The following is a 19,782-nucleotide window of genomic DNA, read 5'->3' on the forward strand; positions in this document are numbered from 1 at the left end:
GCTCTGGCGTAGGCCAGTGGCTGCAGCTCCGATTTGACCCCTAGCCTAGGAACCTCCATATGCCGTGGGAGTGGCCCTAGAAAAGGCAAAAAGACAACAACAACAAAAAGTAGGAGTTCCCGTCATGGCTCAGTGGAAACGAATCTGACTAGCATCCGTGAAGACGCAGGTTTGATCCCTGGCCTTGCTCAGTGGGTTAAGGATCCGGCATTGCCATGAGCTTTGGTGTAGGTCGCTTGGACTCCGTGTTGCTGTGGCTCTGGCACAGGCCGGCGGCTGCAGCTCCGATTCGACCCCTAGCCTGGGAATCTCCATATGCCGCGGGAGCGACCCAAGAAATGGCAAAAAGACCAAAAAATAAATAAATAAAAAAATAAAAATTAAAAAAAAATTTAAAAAGTGAAGAGGTACAAGAGAAACAACGGGAGTTTCTGTCATGGCTCAGCAGAAACGAATCTGACTAGCATCAAGACGCAGGTTTGATCCCTGGCCTTGCTCAGTGGGTTAAGGATCCGGTGTTGCCATCAGCTGTGGTGTAGGTCAGAGACGTGGCTCCTATCTGGCCTTGCTGTGCTATAGGCTGGCAACTACAGCTCCAATTCGACCTCTAGCCTTGAAAACTCCATATACCGCAGATGCGGCCCTAAAAAGACAAAAAAACCAAAAAAGTTTATTAAGAGTATTTGCAGCTGACGAAGTGATTCGGTAGCATTCAGTGTTTCAGGAAGTGTAATAGCGGTCACTTGAGTGAGTCGTTCTCTTGAGCTCAGATTCCTATTGCTAAATGTGGGGTTTATTCTAGATGGTTGCGAAGTTCCCTTCCACCTATAAAATTTTAGAATTTTTAAAAATAAAATGTTTTTAGGATAATTTTAGATTTACAGAAAAATTGTGAAGATAGTACACAGGGTTCCACACCTAGTTTTGCCCATTATAAACATCTCCCCCTTATGGTACGTCTGTTCCCACTAACACCAATATCAATACATTGTCATGAACCGAAGCCCAAACGAGATTCAGATTACCGTAGTTTTTACCTCCTGCCCTTTTTCTTTTCCAGATCTCATCCCAGAGAACACATGCCGTCTAGTCATCATGCCCCCTTAGGCTTCTCTGGGCTGTGATAGTTCCCCAGACGTTCCTTGTTTTTGATGACCTTGACAGTTTTGAGGAGTGCTGGTCGTATATTTTATAAACTGACCCTCCGTGGAGATTTGTGTGACATTTCCCTCATGCTTAGACTGGGGATATGGGTTTAGGAGAAGGACCCGAAGGTAAAGGGCCTTTCTCCTCGTATGATGTCGATGATGTTTTATTATCCTGATCACTGTCGATGATGGTCTCAAACACCTGGCTGGGGTGCTGCTGCTCGTTTCTCCACACTCCCTTCCCAGCTGCACTCTTCGGAAGGAAGTCGCCATGTGCACCCCACACTTAGGAGGGGGACGATCCTTAACTGTGTTTCCCTTCTTGAAGCGTGGGTTCTCTAACCAGTAATTTGGAATTCTTCCACATGGGAGTTTTGTCTCTTCCATTTATTTATGTATTCAGTCATTTATTTTTAATCACTATGAGCTCATGGATATTTATTTTATGCTTTAGGATATATTCCAATACTGCTTTATTTTATTGCTCAAATTGTTCCAGCTTTGGCCATTGGAATTCTTTCAGTTTGCTCCTATATCCCTTTGACCTACCCCACAGTTTTTTGGTTTTTTTGTGTTTTTTTTTTTTTTAGTACTTCTTTACTTTCTGGCACTATAAGTTGCTCCAGGCTTATCTTACTTGTTTCCTATACCACTCCTAGAATTAGCCATTTCTTCAAGGTGCCCTTTGATTAGAGGTTATTCTTAGAAACCAAGATCTGGGTCCCAGATCTATTTGTTGTTACTGAGATGTAGTTATTTCTAGATCCTCAACTGAGGGCTAGAAAATACGTGTGTGTATACTAACCTGTATATAAACACAGATCTATAAACATTTCTATAGGTAACCATCTGAATCTATATCAGGCTACACTTTAGTTCATGCCAATCTCTCTGACTTGAATCCATTCCCACATGGATCCGCATAGCCTTTTCCCTTTGTTCATCTGTAGAAAAGCTGACTCCCAATATCTGCCATCTATTTAAGTTGTTCACTTTCAGTGTGTAGGGACTTCAGAATTGTTAATCTGTGCCCCTCAGGAAACTACTTTGTCACCTGCAGTACAGTGTTTATGCACAGTCCCTTTTGCCTTTAGTCCTACAGACTCCACTCATTTCCAAAGTTACTTAGGTCAGCACCTTTCCCCATGCCCTTCAGTGAAGTTATTTCATGTATTTGCAATAAAAATACATTTTTCACATTCTGCATCCATTCTTGGACTCTCCCAACTTCCTAAATAATTTTAAAAATATTTGCACACGTTAAGATTCATTCTTTGTGTCATAAAGTCTGTAGATTTTAACAGATGCATGGTATCAAATGTACACCATTGCAGTATTATACAGAGAAGTCCCACCACCCTGAAAGAGTCCTCTGCTTCACCTATTCAACCCACCCCCTCTTGAACCACTGACCTATTTACTATCTTACTGCTTGACTTTTTCTAGAATTTCATATAAATGTAATCATTTATGTAGCTACAAATGTAGCCTCAGACTGGCTTCTTTCACTTAGCAATATGCATTTAGGGTTTATCCATGCCTTTTTACCACTTGTTAGCTCATTCTTTTTATCACTAAACTGTTTGACTTACCACATTAAAAAAATCAATTGAAGGACAATTTGGTTGCTTCCAGTTTGGGGCAATTATGAATAAAACTGCTATAGGAGTTCCCGTGGTGGCGCAGTGGTTAACAAATCCGACTAGGAACCATGAGGTTGCGGGTTCGGTCCCTGCCCTTGCTCAGTGGGTTAACGATCCGGCGTTGCCGTGAGCTGTGGTGTAGGTTGCAGACTCGGCTCGGATCCTGCGTTGCTGTGGCTCTGGCGTAGGCCGGTGGCTACAGCTCTGATTCAACCCCTAGCCTGGGAACCTCCATACGCCGTGGGAGCGGCCCAAGAAAAGGCAAAAAAAGACAAAAAAAAAACTGCTATAAACATTTGCATTGCTGGCTTTTGTGTGGACATAAGTTTTCTTTCTTTTTTTTTTTTTTTTTGTCTTTTTGTCTTTTTGTCTTTTTTTTTTGTTGTTGTTGTTGCTATTTCTTGGGCCGCTCCCACGGCATATGGAGGTTCCCAGGCTAGGGGTTGAATCGGAGCTGTAGCCACCGGCCTACGCCAGAGCCACAGCAACATGGGATCCAAGCCGCGTCTGCAACCTACACCACAGCTCACGGCAACGCCGGATCGTTAACCCACTGAGCAAGGGCAGGGACCGAACCCGCAACCTCATGGTTCCTAGTCGGATTCGTTAACCACTGCGCCACGACGGGTACTCCTGGACATAAGTTTTCAAATCGATTTTATAAATACCTATAAGTATGATTGCTGCATTGTATGGTAAGACTATGTTTAACACATTAAAAAACTGACAAACTGTTTTCCAAAGTGGCTGTACCATTTAGCATTCTCATCATTAATGAGAAAGAATTCCTATTGTTCCTGGAGTTCCCGTCACGTGGCTCAGTGCAAATGAATCTGACTAGTATCCATGAGGACAAAGGTTTGATACCCGGCCTTGCTCAGTGGGTTAAGAATCCAGCGTTGCAGTGAGCTGTGGTGTAGGGCAGCAGCTGCAGCTCTGATTTGACCCCTAGCCTGGGAACCTCCATATGCCACAGGTATGGCCCTAAAAAAAAAAAAAAAAAAAAAAAATCCTGTTGTTCCTAATCCTAGCAATTGGTATTGCCTGTTTAAAAAAAAAAAATTAGCCATTCTGGCAGGTGTGTAGTGAATTGTATTATCATTTCAATTTGCATTTCCCCATTGACAAATGATGTTGTGTATCTATTCATATGCTTATTTGCTATCATCTGTGGTAGTCTGTTCAAAGCTTTTGTCCATTTACTACTAATTGGGTTTTAGTTTTCTTGCTGAGCTTTGAGAGTTTTTGTATGTTTTGTATGTTTTGTTTACAAGCTCTTCATCAGATTTGCCCCTTGCAAATATATTCTTCTGATCTGTGACTTTTTTTTTTTTTTGTCTTTTTTAAAAGGCCATACCCACAGCATATGGAGGTTCCCAGGATAGGGGCTGCTGGCCTATGCCACAGCCACAGCAATGTGGGATCCGAGCTGCATCTGTGACCTACACCACAGCTCACGGCAACGCCGGATCCTTAACCCACTGAGCAAGGCCAGGGATCAAACCTGCAACCTCATGGTTACTAGGCGGGTTTGTTAACCACCGAGCCACTATGGGAGCTCCAGATCTGTGACTTCTTATTACATTCTAGTAACAGAGCCCTTCACAAGGCAGTTTTAAATTTTAATAAAGCCAGACATATCGATTTTTAATTTAAAAACTTTTAAAATTATAGTTGATTTACAGTGTTTCTTCAATTTCTGAATTTACGCTTTTTTTTTTGTTGTTTGTTTGTTTGTTTGGCTTTTTTAGGGCTGCGCTGGTGGCATGTGGAGGTTCCCAAGCTAGGGATCTAATCAGAGTTCCAGCAGCTCCCAGCCTTTGCCATGACCACAGCAATACAGGATCCAAGCCACATCTTTGACTTACACTACAGCTCATGGCAACGCTGGATCTTTAACCCACTGAGCCAGGGATCAAAGCCACAACCTCATGGTTCATAGTTGGATTCATTTCTGCTGTGCCATAGCGGGAATTTCTGATTTTTTACTTTCTTGAATCACATTTTTGGTAGTGGTGTATCTAAAGCCACATTGCTAAACCCAAGGTTGTGTAGATATTCTATTTTTTTTCTCCTAGAAGTTTTATAGTTCTTCAGTTTACACTTAGATCTATGATCTATTTTGAGTTAACTTTTTTTTGGTCACACCTGCAGCAAGTGAAAGTTCCTGGACCAAGGATCAAACCAGCGCTATAGTAGAAACCTGAGCCACAGACAGCTGTGACAATGCCAGATCCTTAGCCCACTGTGCCACTTGGGAACTACTATTGAGTTAGCTTTTTATAAAGTCTGAAGATTTTTCAAAATAATAGCTTTGAGATAATTCACATACTCTACCATTCATCCATTTAAAATGTACAATTCAGTGCTTTATAATATATTCAAAGGTCTGTGCAACTATCACTAAGCAGTTTATTAACATTTTCTTTGCCTCAGAACGAAGCCATGTACACTTAGCTATCACCTCAATATCCCTCCAGCCTTCCCAGCCCTAAGCAACCACGGATCTGTTCTTAGTCTCTATGTATTTCCTTATTCTGGGCATTTCATGTAAATGGAATCAATTAATATATGATCTTTTGTGACTGATTTCTTTACTTAGCTTAATATTTTCCAGGCTTATCCATATTTTAGCATTTATCAGTACTTTTTTTTTTCTCCACAAGAGAACTTCAGTATTTAAGTCTTTTTATAGCCAAATAATATTCCATTGTATAGAGACACCACATTTTGTTTATCCACTCATCAGTTGATAGACATTTGATCTGTTTTTACTTTTTGGCTGTTATGAATAATGCTGCTGTAAGCCTTCTTGTATAAGTTTTCCATGGACATAGCTTTGTTTATCTTGGGTATATATACTCAGGAGTACAACTGCTGGGTCATATGGTAACTTTACGTTTAACCACTTGAGTAGTTGCCAAACTATTTTTCAAAATGGCTGCACCATTTTACATTCCTACCTGCAGTGTGTTATGTTTCCAACTTCATATTGGTGGCAACACTTATCTGAAATTGTCATCATAGTTATCTAGTATTGCATGGTTTTGACCTGCATTCCTCTAATGACTAAAAGTGTCAAGCATTTTTTCATGTGCTTTTGGCCATTTGTATAGCTTCTTCGGAGACATGTCTGTTCAGATTCTTTGCCTATTTTTAAATTGTGTTGTCTTTATATTACTGAGTTGCAAGAGTTCTTATCAGATAAGAACTAATATATGATTTGCAAATACTTTCTCACATTCTGTGGGTTGTCATTTCACTTTCTAGATCGTGCCCTTTGAAGTTCAAATGTTTTTAATTTTGGTGAAGTCCAGTTTACTTTTTTTCTTTTGTTGTTTATGCTTTTGTGCGTCATATCTAAGAATCCACTGCCAAATCCAAGGTCATAAAGATCTACCTTTACGTTTTCTTCTAATAGTTTTATATTTTTACATAAAACTCTTTAATCTTGGTCTTTGGTCCTTTTAGAGTTTTTTTGTTCGTTTTTGTCTTTTTAGGGCTGCACCTGCGACATTTGGAAGTTCCCAGGCTAGGGGTGGAATCAGAGCTGTAGCTGCTGGCCACAGCTACAGCCACAGGCACATCTATGCAGGATCCAAGCTGCGTCTTCTCCCACCGCCACAGCTCACACAACACTGGATCCTTAACCCACTGAGTGAGGCCAGGGATCTGGGTTTGTTATCCCTGAGCTACAATGGGAATTCCTAGAGTTCATTTTTGTATGTGGTATAAGGCAAGGGTCTTACTTCATTCATTTAGCTCTGGTTCTAGAGGCAGGGACAATAGTGTATCTCTCTCAGGGACATCCTCACTTTAGGAGCTGAGCACCTGGTAGGGAGGGGAACAATCTTCTGACTTGTCTCTCCATGAGCAGTCAGCGCCCAGTACTCTCAGTGGCACTGTGTCCAAGGTAGAGCTCCCATCTCCCAAAGGGGGGCTTGGCTGAAGTAGGGAACCCCCACCTCTCCAATGTATTTGCTGGGAACTTAGCCTCAACAACAGGTGGCTGCTGCAGGGTGATAAATAGCGATGTCCTGTCTCTCCCAGGAAAACAACCCTTCAGCTGGGGAGAGAGCAGAGAGGGGCTCTGTGTACCTAGCTGCGCCAAATGTAGAGTGAGTTTTCCTCTGGCTGAACTGGATGGAAGTGGTGGGGGGAGTAGGTCTTGGTTCAAATACAACAGGCTCGCTTTTCTTGCTGAGTTTTAGTACATTTTCTTGTATCAATGTTCCGTCATTCACTGCATACCCTTCGGGCCATTTCCAGAGATTAAAGAATCTTTTAGAAACTATTTTCACCAGTTGTGCCGTGAGGTCAGTGCAAAGAACTCCTCACTGCCATGCAGCTGTAGATTCTTATTTGATAAAGTTGGTAAGACTGGGCGGTGGGAAACCGGAAAATTCAAATCCTAGTGCCCACATAGTAATTCATACTATAAGTATGAAAATGGCTGAGAAATAAAAATGGGTTGAATTGATGGTAACTAAAGGCAGGGTGTTCTGTGTTGGCAAACACACCATTTCCCACACACTTCATGGAATATCTACTATATATGAGGGATAAGAATAGGAGACAAAGAGCTAAAAATCTATTTTAGAAATTAGATTTTTACAAAAAGAATAAACTAAGGCAGCCTGCACTAAGTGCCCAGAGAATAAATGTTCCAGGTTTTCAGGGGAACAAGAAACTCCCCAGCCCGGGAATGGTCATGGAGGATTTCTGCTGAGGGAGTGAGGCTGAGCAGGGCTTGGAGGAAGGATAGGATTCAGGCCCATGTGAGGGCTGGGGATAGGACATATTCCAGGGCAGAGGAGCAAAGTTGGATTGGATTTGGTATGTTTGAGCAATAATGAGTAGACTTGCCTGCTTGATGGAAGGCATGTTTAGAGAATCACGTTGTTGAAACGAGGTAGTGACCAGATAAGTAGGAGAGAGAAAGGGGCCTTGGTTGCTGCCCAGTGGAGTTTGAACCCTGTCTTATGGGCGGCTGAGAGCAATGAGGACTTTTTAGAGTGAGTTGGGCAAAGAGATTTTTAGGAAAATGGCTTTGCCTGTATGTAATGTGTAGATAGAATGGTGTGTGTGTGTGTGCGCGCTCTCACGTGTATGCAGTAGGGAGCCTGGAGGAAAGGAGACTAATTATTAGACTGTTATAAAGAAATAAAGGTCTGTATTAAGAGGAGGGAGTAGGAATGGAAAGGAAGTAGCTGGTGGGTGGTAAACATAATCAAGACCTCAACAAAGCCAAACAAGGCAAGAGTACTCCTCCCGGTGCAGTGGAAAAGAATCTGACTAGGAACAATGAGGTCGCGGGTTCAATCCCTGGCCTTGCTCAATAGGTTAAGGATGCGGTTTGCCATGAGCTGTGGTGTAGGTCACAGACGCGGCTCAGATCTGGCATTGCTGTGGCTGTGGTGTAGGCTGGCAGCTACAGCTCTGATTGTACCCCCTAGCCTGGGAAGCTCCATATGCCGCAGGTGCAGCCCTAAAAAGACAAAAAAATAAAATAAAAACACAAAACAAAACAAAACAACATGGAAGTTTCCACCAAAAAACCCCAAAAACTCCAAACTAGAATCCAAGGTGATATGGGTTGATTTAGCAATTTGAGATACTGTGCAAACTGTATTATTGATGGATTTCTTCTGCAGTAACTGTAAGTAGACTGGGTCTCTTTATTTTCAAATTTGCATATGTTTCTTTTCCCTCTCATTTTCAAATTCCTACTCTTCTCAGTTCACTTTTAATTTGACCTCAAATCAATCTTTAGTGTTTGCAATCAAGGGTTGCAACAACAGTAAAAGACGGTGTATGATTTCAAGGATGAGTTTCCTCCCTTGAAAACAGCTATCCGGGTAGAAATGGGAGGCACGTGTCCAACTCTTGCTTTATAGCAGGTCTAACATGACCTTCAAAACTCCTTAGGGTATGCTGGTCTTTTGGGGGGCTGCATCTCATCAGACTCAGGCTGGCAGAGTCCCCTTCCGCTGCCTGGATGTGTAAGGCTCTGGGTTCTGAAGCTAGAGTTGACAAAACAATACACAAACACCAACAAAAACCAAACCACAAACAGCAGCAAAAACCCAACCACAAAACCCCATGCTTTACCACAGTGGGCTAACGAGTGAAGTCGCGGAAGGAAGGTTCTGCTCTTGCCCTTTTAAAATTCTAGTGCAGTGCGCGCGCGCGCGCGCACACACACACACACACACACACACACTGGTCGGCTCTTCCCACTCCCTGCCACACTGCACCACCGTCCCTCCCCAAGTCCTGATTCATGAACCGTGCCACCTTTGTCTCATTTTAAACTGTGCAGACTATTTTAATCCTCCCACCCCCATCCCAGATTTTCCCCTCCCTTCCTCCCCTGGAAAGCTCTGATGTAAGGCGCTCGCTAGTGGGAGAGCGCTTCTCCCGGTCGGCTCCGGTAGGCAAGATCCCGAGAAGCCCCCTCCGCGGAACCTCTGTCTGCGGGGCCGCTGCCCGGGACCCGGCTGCGGGCGCGGGGGAAGCGCCTTGGCCCCTTTAAGGTGTCACGCTCTCAGAAGTGCGGGCAGGGAGCCCGGGAACCGGCGCGGGTCCGGCAGTGGGCAAGGAAGTCCTGCGGTCCTCCCCTCCTCCAGCTTCCGAGCCTCACAGGGGGCCTGGCTGCCCTCCGCCCATCGCGCCAGGGTCGGCCATGCGGCTGTGAACCATGTCCTCCTCTTATGCCAAGAACGGGACCGCGGACGGGCAGCGCTCCCCCACCTCGCAGGTACCGCCCCCTCCTCCCCCTCCTCCGCTGCCCGGGAGCGCCCCGCCTTCGCGCCGGGCGCGCTGGGCCCCCAGTCCTGGGAGTCGGCGGCCTCTCTCACCTACCCTTACACCGAGTCCCTTTCTCCTCCCGCTCCTTCTCTTTCTCCTCCTCGTCTTCCTCCTCCTTCTCACCTCGTCGGGTCTCTGCGCTCCTGCTCCGGAGCCCGTAGCCTTCCTTAGCCCATGCCGGAGACTCGGACCCCGCACCCTGAGAGTCTTTGTTAATGGATGTGGTGGGTGCTCGTGGGCTCCTCTTCTTGGGCATCTTTTCAGTCGTCGAGGCTTGGAGTGGGCGGGTGGGGGTGGGGGTTGTATCTAGGGACTGTGGAGGAGACTGGGGTGCGGGCTCTGGGGGATCCTGGAGAGCTGGTCCGGAGGCATACTCTGTCCAGGGGTGGTCTCCCGGCTCCATACTGCCATCCTCACCGGCTTCTCTCTGGCCCCGTGTGTCGAGTCCAGGTGGCCCGAGGCACCACGACCCGGAGGAGCAGGTTGAAAAGATCCGATGGCAGCACCACTTCGACCAGCTTCATTCTCAGACAGGTAGGAGGCGGGCGCGGGGAGGAGGCAGGAGAGCAGGTTGGGCGGTACGCCGAGCGCGCGGTGCTGAGTCCGGGAGCCGAGCGCAGCCCCCACGTGCAGCAGCGGCGGATGGCTTCTCCCCGCGCTCTTTTCCGGACGCCGCAGGGCGCTCGGGCTGGTCCTTCTTCTCTCTTGGCCCCCGGCTCCCAAGTCTTCGGGTCTTGGAAAGTTAGTTTGTTCTTGTAGACGCAGGCCGGAGGGGATCACGTTTAGGTCGAATACGTTCAATTTAAGGCTGGAAGTATTCTTTTTGCACCTTCGATGCGTGGGGAAACGTCTTTAAGTCGTGTAATTTGACTTTGAGGGACCAGAGCCCTTAGGGCCGGACAACTACTTTGATTTGGCTGAGAGAGATTTCTTCTCTTTCGCCCTATTTTGAGCACTCTCCTTTGTCATCTGCGAGCTCTGGTCAAAAGAAAGACACTCTGAGCAGAAAGTTTGGTCTCACTTTGTGACCTGCTCCCTGATTCTCTCAGGGAAAGCTGGATCTGGTTTAAATGGGAATGAGCGAAGGCCAGCACTTAGTTTCTGAGGGCTGAGTGGTACTACACTTAGTGGTTGTTTTCTTAGTGGTTGTTTTCTCCTTCATGGTTCTAGTGTGCATTGAGTGTGCTCAAGATCGCTGGTTCCGCTGAATGCGAAGGTGCCTTTCACCTTGACAAAGGAAACTGGTCCTTAATTTTGTACTGTTCATGTGCTGAGAAAACAAAAACCCACCCCTACATAGATGCGGGATGCTAGAGAGATCATGCAAAAGGGAATCACCTTGATCTCTCTTTAGAACAGAAACTGTCGAGGTGTGAGTTCCTGGTACCCTAGGAGGATTTGGTCATTGCACCAAGACACTTTTATCCCAAGGCTCCATTTGGGCTGCTGGAGTGACCTTGAGAAGTTCTTTTCCTCGCGGTCACTCAGATCATTGTGTAATGTGTTTAACCTGTGATGGTAGCTGCAATGTTTCAGATTTAGTGATTATCCTCAGTTTAAACAGAGCATCCATGACAATGGACATTACACTCAAAATTGCACTCAAACTCTCCAAAAAAGTCCGTAAGGCCTATTTACATAATATTTATTATGCACATATTCATTTTCTGCAGAAACAGAAAATATTATTACTACCCTTTAATAGAGTACTAAGCATGTGCATTATTAAATATATTTTTAGATTATGAATTCATTCAAAAAGTGTATTCTGTCCCTTTCATGGTGCTTGGATTATTTATGTATTTAATCAAGCAGACCCATTTTATCATCTTAAAAAAATGAGTTATGTGGCTAAGATCTTGTTAATATTGTAGGTGCCTATTTTTGGTAGTGTTGTATTGCAAATTCTTACAAATTCTAATTATACAGTAGTGTATTCATGAGCCATTTGACTAAAACTTTTGAGTTCATCTACACCGTTACTTGACTAATATTTTGTTCTTCCAAGCACAAACAATCAGTATTCTTTGTAATATTCTTATTCTTTCCTCAATGTAAATGAGAGAGATAATGCATGTACAGCTTCTTGTTAAATGTGCTACATGTTGGCTTAAAAATGCAAGTAGTATTCCATGCTAAATATTTTTGGGAGTAATTTAAACCAATGCAGATTTTTGGAACAAATATATTTGATAAGTCTGAAACTAGGATTTGTTGGTTTAATAAGATGATATAATTTAAATTCAGAAGTTAACTGTAATGTATTATATACACAGTCTTACTAATTTTTCTGCATGAAAATAATACATAATTTTTGTGAGCAGAGTTCAGTGAGTACCTTTATATGATCTTGTTTAAATATCGTAATACAGATTCCTATAATAGCTACAATAAAATAACTGAGGGATTTTAATTTCTTTGACAAGAGATGGAAAATTATTCCAAATGGAACTTTAACAGTGTATTTTGAAATAAATTGAACAGTTTTCACCCAAATGCCAAATGTTTTTTTTTGAAAAAGCGCAGCAACTGTTTATGTTAGAGACTCATTATTTGCAGAATGACCAGTGATTTAATGTTTTTGAATTCTTGATATCTTTCGCAGTCTTTGTGATGCCTTTGCACATGAAGAAGAGAGTGGGGATACCAATGAAACTAGTGCTGCTCATTTCTCTGCCATTTCATGTACGAAGATATGGAGGGAAAGCTTTCACTTCTTTAAAAAAAAAATAGGGATGTGGTAAATGTTGAATCAGATGAGTAAATCCAGGCTGGTGGTGAAGAATAGAAGACAGTCAGCAAGCTCGTCTAATAAAGCAGGTTTATTCTTTGAGCTGGTAGAAAATTTCAGTGTTCGTGTGTATTTGCATGAGCAGACTGAGACAGAGAACCTGCCTCTCTCCTGAGGCCCTCATGAAGCCCCTCAGGCATCTTTGACCTTGTTTCCTGGTCTGGAGATTGCTGCCCTCCACAGTTTAAGGGGGCTGGAGGTTCTGGAATGAATTCAGGGAGCAACTAAATGATTTCTTTGAGAAAAGGTGAGACGATTAAGTATTTTGTCACTGAGAGGAGAATGTACTAGGCTGACCCAGTAAAGATCTCCTGAATGTACACAAAGACATTCTTTGGAAATGGGGCAGACTGTTCTCAGTCTTCACTCAGGATAAAATTCAGGAACTGGTTACAATTAGAAAGGAATGATGCGGAGTTACCGTCGTGGCTCAGCAGTTAATGAACCCAACTAGCATCCATGAGGACACGAGTTCAATCCCTGGCCTTGCTCAGTGGGTTAGGGATCCAGCATTGCCATGAGCTGTGGTTGTAGGTCTGCAGATACAGCTCAGATACCACATTGCTATGGCCCTGGCATAGGCTGACCCCAAGCCTGGGAACCTCCATATGTCATGGGTGCGGCCCTAAAAAGACAAAAAGACAAAAAAAAAAAAAAAAAAAAAAAAAAGGAATGACACTTTACGACAAAACTTTCCTAAGGATGTTGATTTAATTGCAATGGCTTTCCAAGTAAGGCTATAGAATTTTCTCCCAAGAGATCACTTTGGACAGGCTGTGTATGAATGGATTATTTATTCATGTTTTAAAATTTTTCTTTTAGAAACACTTACTAAACCTTTGCTCTGTGCTTAGCACTGCACTAGATACTGTGGAATAGGAATGGAAAGGTGAATGAGACAGAGCCCCTGTACCTGAAGGATTTTCTGACCTAGTTATGGAGACATAGATGTCCACAGGTAATGCAGTGAGATGGAGCACAGCCCAAGGGTGTGTGCAAATGCCCATATGTGCTGAGTATGTGAAATACCCACAGGTAATGCAGCACATGCAGTTTGTATGGTGGAATGCTCCAGATTGCTCTCGCCCAGTTTTCTCCCCACTGGGGTTCTAAAGGAAATTTGGTCAGAGTGGAATCAATTTGTTGACCTCGCCTTGTTAAGTCTGCCCTTTTGAGACCTTCAGAGTCTTATAGGGCCTGGCACCTCCCAGCTTCTAGCATCATCTTAAGCCTCCATCTCTTAACTTTGGACAGAGATCTTGAAGAATATTCATTTGTTTTTGGCTTTTTTTTTGTTTGTTTGTTTGTTTTTTTGTCTTTTTTGCTATTTCTTGGGCCACTGCCGAGGCATATGGAGGTTCCCAGGCTAGGGGTCGAATCGGAGCTGTAGCCACCAGCCTACACCAGAGCCACAGCAACTCGGGATCCGAGCCACGTCTGCAACCTACACCACAGCTCACGGCAACACCGGATCCTTAACCCACTGAGCGAGGGCAGGGATCGAACCCGCAACCTCATGGTTCCTAGTCGGATTCGTTAACTACTGCGCCACGACGGAAACTCCCAAGAATATTCATTTGAATGAATAAGAGGGTGGATGGAGGAGTAGCTTGGTATATTTTAGGCATTAGATTCTGCTCCAGTATTAAACTCTTTGTTTAAAGGGGAGAAATTGCCTCTTAACCTCCCCAAAATGTAGTGACTTAAAGCAACATTTAAAAAAATTCCTGTTTATGGAAAAAACACATTTCTTTGTGTGATGTTAGCTGGTTGCTGGGGAGGCTGAAAGGTCTAAAATAGCCTCACACCTGTGGTTGGTGATTGGTGCTGGCTGAGAACTCAAGCAGAGCTTTTGTTAGAGCACCCGCTTTTCCTCCACCTGGGCCTCTCTCTCATCATGGTTGCTTAAGCTTCCTCACAACATGGTGGCTAGGTTTCAAGCAGGGGTGTTCCAAGAAGTAAAGGCTGAAGCTACAAACTTCATAAGACATGGTATCAAAAGGTACCTACATTCACTTCTGTTGCAGTCTCTAAGTTAAAACAAATCAAAGGGACAGCACAGTTTCAAAGGGAGGGGAAGTAGATGCTATCTTTTGATGGGGGTGCTGCTAGGTCACCTTAACAAAGAAGCTCATAGGATAGAAGATACTGTTACAGCCATCTTTGGAACCATTTACCTTAGAGCAAGGTGTCTTCTGCTTCTTTACATAAGCTAATCAGATGACTGTTACAAAAACTCAATGAATGCTGTATGTAGAGATCTAAAACACATTCAGATGCTAAGTTGACACTATAATAAAACAAGCTGGCAAAAATATTCTTTAGGTTCTAATTTGAGCACTGGTTATAGACATTTCTCTGATGAAATGCAGATTCTTCAACAGAAGGTATATGCATTTTGCATAGCTCTAAGAATAATCATATGCTTGGAGTTATGCCTATATGCATAACATATCCATAAGCTTAGAATCACAGAATTTTAGAACAGGAGGAGATTGTGAAGAGAAAGTACTTTAATTTCCCACTTTTAGATGAATGAAACACAGACTCAAGGATAAAAAGGCCTTACCAAGGTTGCACCAATAGATAGTGGCAAAACTGAGGCAGGAGACCCCAACTCAGATTCTCCAGTTTATCCACCACAACACACTTCATCTCTGAATAGCCAAGCCAGGCATACAAACACGCATAGCGGTGGACACATAAAAGGACATATGGAGCTTATTCCTCTTAGGTCCTAGAACCATTCCTAGTTTATATGGTGACTGTGAAGAGCAAACCAACCACTGGAGAATCTGGAGCCTGTATTTTTCCTAGTTATATCATGGGACGGGATTTTTGTTTGCATGGTTCATGGAGGTTTTTTCCTGTGTACTTACTAGTCTTTGTATTAGCCAACCTAACCAGGGGAACAAAACTACTTGAGTTTCAGAGCTGACGGACTTGAATGTAGAGACATGACTAGACAGGGAGAGTTTAGAAGCTAAATCTAGAGGTTAGCAACAGTAGGAAGCTACCATCACCTCTAGGCTAGAAGGATAAGGGGAGGAAACTGCTATTGGAACCCAGGGGTCACGGTCACCTGGTACATGCCAGAACCTCTGGGGTGCTATTTGTAGGAACAAGAAACACAGAGGAAATGCAGCCTCGGCCAAAGAAGCCACTTGAGGGGTTCTCTTGTGGTGCAAGGGGTTAAGGATATGGCATTGTCACTGCAATGGCTTGGGTCAGTCCCTGGCCTGGGAATTTTCATATGCCATGGGTGCAGCCAAAAAATAAAAAAAAAAATAAAAATAAAGCCACTGAGGTGGAGGGACTACTCTGGCTTCATCCTCTCTTCTGCTCCTCAACCGACCCTGACCCTGGCTAAGCCTAGTGGGGTGCCAGCTGAGAAACAGCCTGCAGGCCTTGGCCCTCCCGAGACAGAAGCAGAGCAGAGAAAGAACAGGGTGAATATGAGGAAAACAGGCCAGGACTGGCACAGCCGTTATTGTTTTAGCAGCATGGACGATAATAACGAATCATTTTTATCAGTAAAATTGGAAGTTTTTACTTGCTGGGCAAGTAGACCATCCTTCCTAAATGTTATACTCCAGTGTCAATGAAAAGTTTACGCCTGTTTCTTTTGTGAACTTTACCTAGAATGCATCTTCTGAAATTGAGAACTGATTGAGCAAAGAACTCTACCGCTTGTGCTTTGTTCTGACTCTTGGGCTGGAATAAATGGAACTGAATTTATGATGCCTCTGATTGAGAAATCTAATTACTAGGGCAACTAACCAGTTAAACAGTTGTTCTTGCTTCTCTGTTCTTGGCCCAGAGTTTCCTAAATCTCATTTTTGCAGAACTATTTTTCCTTCAGTATAAGTTGATAAGATTTTATTGAAGCTTACGTACATTCTGTTTCAAATTTTAATCCTTCTGGAAGATGATAGGATGCTGTGTGAAAATTTAAGCTGAAAATGATGTTGGCTTTGCTGAGGTCCTCTCCCTTTAATTACTCCACGTGCTGCTCTACGTCTGTGGATATCAAGGAGCAGAGACTGTTCCTTCATCAGGGGAACCAGCGAGGGCACAGCTGCAGAGAATGTAGTTTCATCAAACCACGGGGTACAGCTAGTTGTAGAAACCAGTGTCTTCTGCTCCTGGTGAGTCTCCTAACTCCGTGGGATTGGCTGGGCCTAGCAAATCTAGTTCTGACCCTTTTTTTCCTTGGCTGAGATTGTGGCATTGTCCAAGCTCATCATTGTCCTCCAAGTTTGGCCCTTTCTTGGTCTCATTTCTTTTTTTGTTTTGTTTTGTTTTTTTGTTTTTTGCTTTTTAGGGCCACACCTGTGGCACATGGAAGTTCCAAGGTTAGGGGTCCAGTGGAGCTATAGCCGCTGGCCTACGCCACAGCCACGGCAATACCAGATCCTTAATCTGCTGAGCAGGGCCAGGGATCAAACCCACACCCTCATGGTTATCAGACGGGTTCATAACCTGCTGAGCTGCAACGGGAACTCCATTTTTTGTTTTTTGTTTTTTGTTATTTTTGCCTTTTAGGGCTGCACACTTGGCATATGGAAGTTCCCAGGCTAGGGGTAAGAATCAAAGCTGCAGCTGCCAACCTGCACCACAGCCAAGGCAACTTCAGGTCGTTTCTTGGTCTCATTTCTGCAGCTCAGAAGAAAGCATGAGCCCTGACTAGGCTGAGTGGGTGTGCACCTGACTCAGGTTCACTGAGAAACTCAGAAAGTGTCCACAGACCTGTGGGGAGCAGGCGTGCTGGCCCCATTCCAAATGCGGCCTCTTCAGTGCTTTGGAGAGGGATGCTTTCTAGAATAGTGCGGCCCTCGATGCCTGCCCCCAACAGGAGTGTGTGTGTGAGAGGGCGGTGGGGGGAGAGAGAGAGGAGCACCAGTCTGAGCCCTTGGCTGGTGGAGGCAGAGCCCCTGGACATGCCCACTACGTCCTTTGAGCCCACAGCACTATACCAGTTATTTCCTCCGTAGGGGTGTGCAGAGCACCTCCTTAACTTCGTCAATCACATGTTCTCTTGATCACATAGGTTCCTGATTAGAATCTATCAAATTGGTAAGTCTCAAGAAGAACTAGGCTCTTATCCTCAAAGAACCCCCATAAAACCACATCCTTTTTTTTTTCTTTTTTGGCTGCCCTGCAGCATATGGAGTTCCAGGGCCAGGGGTCAGATCTGAGCCGTAGTTTGGACCTAAGCAGAAATTGTGGCAATGCCAGATCCTTAACTCACTATGCTGTGCCTCCCAGCACTCCTAAGACACCGCTGATCCCGTTGCACCACAGCAGGAATTCCTTTAAAACCAGATTCTGATCGAAGCAGCAGGTATGGTCCTGCCTTCACACATTTACCTGCCCTCCTTCCTGAGCCAGGAACATTCTAGAGGTAGAATACAGGGCTCTTCCTTCTAGACGAGCCTAAGTTATGAACTTGACAACAGAGCAGAGCATCGGAATTTTACATGGATTTAACCATGTGAACTGGGGCAGGGAGAGGGGGTAGGTCTAGAACTAGAAGCCTAAATTAATGTAGAGGCTAAATTATAGATTCCATTTCAAGGGAATAGTTTTATTGCTTTCAAGTAACAATAATGACAAGCTGTGTGCTTCAGCAGCCTGCATTCGAAATAGAGAAGGCTGATGAATTACCAACACCTGGCTTGAATAGAGACAGTGCTTTGAAATTCCTTGAAAATGGTTCTCATTTTAACTAGAAAAACATGCCCCTCTGTCAACTTTCCTGCTTCCTTGAATATATCCTTTGTTATTACACACAAACAGAGCAGAGGTAATTACTTGAATACGAAGGTATGACGTTCAGTGTTGTACTTCATGTACCTACTGAGAGTATTAGATGGGGCTGTGAAACATGAGGGACATCTACTGAGTCTTTCTGATCATTTCACTGTAATCATTTGGATGACAAACTGTGCCTGTTTTATTTCTCATTTTATGTTCTTTTCTGTTGGTGGAGATATCTTTCTCCAGGGCTGCAATTTAAATGCTGGGGCAGTAGTCTTTGTTTTGAGAGGAAATATTTTGTAAACAAACTTCAGAAGAATCTGCATTTTTTTTCCTGGTTGTCAGAATTGCTAGAGATGGTAAACTTTGGTAGTCTTCACTCTAGTATATTATTTTTTTAACTCTTTAGGATTCTTTTTTTTTTTCCCCTTTTTTTTGCAGGAAAGACCATCAGTAATGGAATTCATGTAGATGAGTTTATCGTACAGTCCTGTCCCACTTCCTTTTTCAGTGGCCCAGTGCTCAGGTTAACATCTCAAATGCTGATTATGTTTCCAAATCAATCAAGTGGGTAAAAATCCTCACTGTTAGGGTAGGAATGCTTTTTAGTCACAGATTGCCTGTTTGACATGTGTGTGGTGTGTGTGTGTGTGAGAGAGAAAGAGCGAGAAAGGAGAAAGTCCTTCTTTCAGGAATTCTCAGGCTGAATTCTCTTATCAGAATTAGATTATCACTGTAATCTAATTTTAGAATATATTCATCACCCCCAAAAGAAACCTTGTACCCATTACCTGTCATTCCTCAACCTCCTTCGCACTCATTCCCAGCCCTAGGCAACAACCAGTCTATTCTCTCTGTTCCTAGGTTTGCCTATTCTGGACATTTCATTCCTGAATACATTCATGTGATTGGAATCATACGATAACATGTGATCTTTTGTGACTGATTTTGAATTTTTTTGGAAACATATTGTGTACACCAGCCTGAAGGTTTCCAGTTGTAACCTCAGGTCTAAATGCGCAAATGTTGACCTGTGTGTGGAAAAGGACTTGCCTTTTCTTAAGTCTAGTTCCAGACATCATTTCTTTTTCTTTTACATTTTTAAAAGAGTAAGGTATAGTTAATTTACAATGTTGTGCCAATTTCTGCTGTAAGCAAAGTGACCCAGTTATATATATGCATGTGTGTATATGTGTGTTTGTGTGTGTATATGTAACATACACACATATACATACACACACATTCCTTTCCTTATAGTATCTTCCAGCATAGTCTCTCCAAAGAGATTGGACATAGTCCAGACAGCGTTTCAAGTTGTGATGTTGAATAGGGTGGATCATATTTGTATTTATTTTGGAACTTCAGCCTCAGGTCATATAGCTGAATTTTGAGGGGAGGGGCAAAACCATTTGACCTTCATGGCAGTCAAATCCCTGACCTTGGCCTCCTTGTCATCAGGATTCAACAAAACTGACTGAATCTCCTCTGTCCAAGGCATTTATGTAACAGGATGAGACGGACAGGATTAAAGAAAAGAGTCTGAGCAACATAAGTGGTCCTTGCCATCATTTTCAATAATTTTTAGAATTGTAGAAATATCTTACAATTCAAAATACTTCTTTTATTTTAT

Source organism: Sus scrofa, chromosome 15, assembly GCF_000003025.6.
Source record: "Sus scrofa isolate TJ Tabasco breed Duroc chromosome 15, Sscrofa11.1, whole genome shotgun sequence".
NCBI lineage: Eukaryota > Metazoa > Chordata > Mammalia > Artiodactyla > Suidae > Sus > Sus scrofa.